Here is a 2,493-nt window from a genome sequence, read left to right as displayed (position 1 = left end):
GGTTATTTTTGGAAGACTTTGTGGAAAAAGATGGGTACTTAATTAAAGTTTAGTTCTACATTCCATCCAAAAATAGATGGACAAATAGAGGTTGTGAATAGAAGCTTAGGTAATTTTTAGAGATGTTTAGTTGGGAATAAGCCAATTAATTGGGAGATGGTATTGGCATAAGCTAAATTTGCATTTAATAATTCTATGAATAGGAGTATAGGAAAGACACCTTTTGAAATTGTTACCGGAATGAAGCCTAGAGGAGTATCAAATTTGAGAGATGTTGCTGGTGAAGAAAAGAGAAGCACTACAGAAGAAGAATTTGCTCATTTTATGGAATCTTTGCATAAGGAAGTGAAGTTGAGGTTGGAACAAAGTAATCAGAAGTATAAGGAGAATGTTGATAAGTCTAGAAGAAATCTTGATTGAAGAAGTTTGACAGTGGTAATGCTTATGAAGTTGAGTAACCTGATGACATGGATGTATCTCCTATATTCAATATTTTTGATTTGTATAAGTATCATGAGTCAGATGATGAAGTTGTTGTATCAGATGATTATCTTAAGAAGCAAATTGAAGAAGTTGAACAGATGTTGGATCAAAGAGTTGGCAAGAGCACAAGAGGAAAAGATTACTATGAATATTTGGTGAAGTGGAAGAACATACCTATTGAATATATTGCTTCATGGATTTCTCAATTTGAGTTGGATTCAGCTCAGGTTGTGACATCTCAATGATTCAAGAGAATCATTTCTTTCAACCTTGATTGTCTGATGTAGGAAGATCCTGGGTTACCTTGTTATCCTACTCTTTTTTTTTCATTATGCAAGTTGGTGCCGAATTACTACAACAATTCCTTCATGTGTCGATTTATTGTAGCAATTCCTTCATGTGCCAAGTTACTATAGAAATTCCTTCATGTATTGAGTTACTATAGCAATTCTTTCATGTGTCAAGTTATTGTAGCAATTCCTTCATGTTCCAAAGTTACTGTAGCAATTCCTTCATATGCTGAGTTACTATAGCAATTCCTTCATGTGTCAAGTTTTCTTACTTATGTTGAGTGTCAGCATTTGGACGTGATTTCTATAAGCTGATTTGAAGGATCTATTTCAATCGCAACATTTATGTTAAGATCTTTTTTTGGGATGTGTCTAGACCATTGTTGGGTCAACCTTCCTCTTATGTAATTTTCTAGAATGATTTGTAAGCCATTTTGGCAAGTACATATAGAGTGTTTAGGCTTAGAGTTAGGTAAGTTTTTGAAAAGGATTGAGAGCAGAACTGGAAAGTGCGAATTTTCTATAGGATCTTTGAATGTTAATGTATTTGTATTTGGTTGTAACCCAGAAGGCCTTATAGCTAGGCATGTATGAAGATATTTTGATGAATCAATAAAATTATTTCACTCTTCTTCCTCCTTTGGTTGTTGTTCTTTGTGTTTACTTTCATTGTGTTAACTCTTGCAAGGTGGTTTGGATAGCTAGGTGAGCCTTTGACTCTAGTTATTCATCCTTTGCTTGCATCACTTTGTCAAGCATAAGCAAGGCCACAAGTCTTATCGAGCTCCCACAAGCATTGCCAAGTTCCATAGATTCTGAGTAACCAATACATGTCAAGCACAACAATGAGTGTTGAGCTATAGAAGATGTCGAGCTCCTTGAGTGACCAAGTGCATTAATGATTGAGCACCTTAGCCAACACTAAATCCAATAATGACTGAGCACCACTCCTTTGGTGACCAAATCCACAACTCCTAGCAAAAATCCCTCCAACATGCAGGATTTCTAACAACCTTACTATGCTGCTACATCACCAATTCATTTGATTACCCATTGAATACCAATACTTATCAACTCTATCATCATCATACTTTCTTCAAATCCTCTTCATCAACCAAATCTTCTTCATTAATCGAATGATATGGTACTCTATTGAATTAGCATAATGTGTGACCAAATAAGGTTGTACATTAATTATAACATAACAATTAATATGGCTCTTTATATACAATAATAGAATTCTAAGATACATCATTTATTAGGGAAAATAATATCCCCATTTAGCATTGATGACAACACAAATATAAGATTTTACATTACAAAACATTAAACATACAATCATCAAATTTATGCATTGACAAAAATACAACTTTTCAACTCCTTGACTTTATTTTGGTTCTTTGCAAAAAATTTCAATCATTAGGTTCACTCAATCTATATATTCAACAACTTTATCTTAATGTTTTCTCAATTTCTCCCCTTTAGGGTATACTTTATTCTTCAACAAAAACTTAAGTATTTAGGTATGTGCAGGATCATGGTGTGCCAAAAAGTGGCGATCTAAAAAATTTGTAGTTCTAAAATATCTCGAACCATTTCAAAATCTATTCCAACTTTTTTCCCACCCACCCTAATACTAAATGAAAACAATTAATATCTTTATAAGGTCTACTATATTTTTTGATACCAAACCTATATGGTCAACTTTAACAACATCCTA

Source organism: Cupressus sempervirens, chromosome 8, assembly GCF_028749045.1.
Source record: "Cupressus sempervirens isolate cs-2001-9-10 chromosome 8, ASM2874904v1, whole genome shotgun sequence".
NCBI classification, from domain to species: Eukaryota; Viridiplantae; Streptophyta; class Pinopsida; order Cupressales; family Cupressaceae; genus Cupressus; species Cupressus sempervirens.
Note: the sequence above shows the minus strand (reverse complement) of the source record.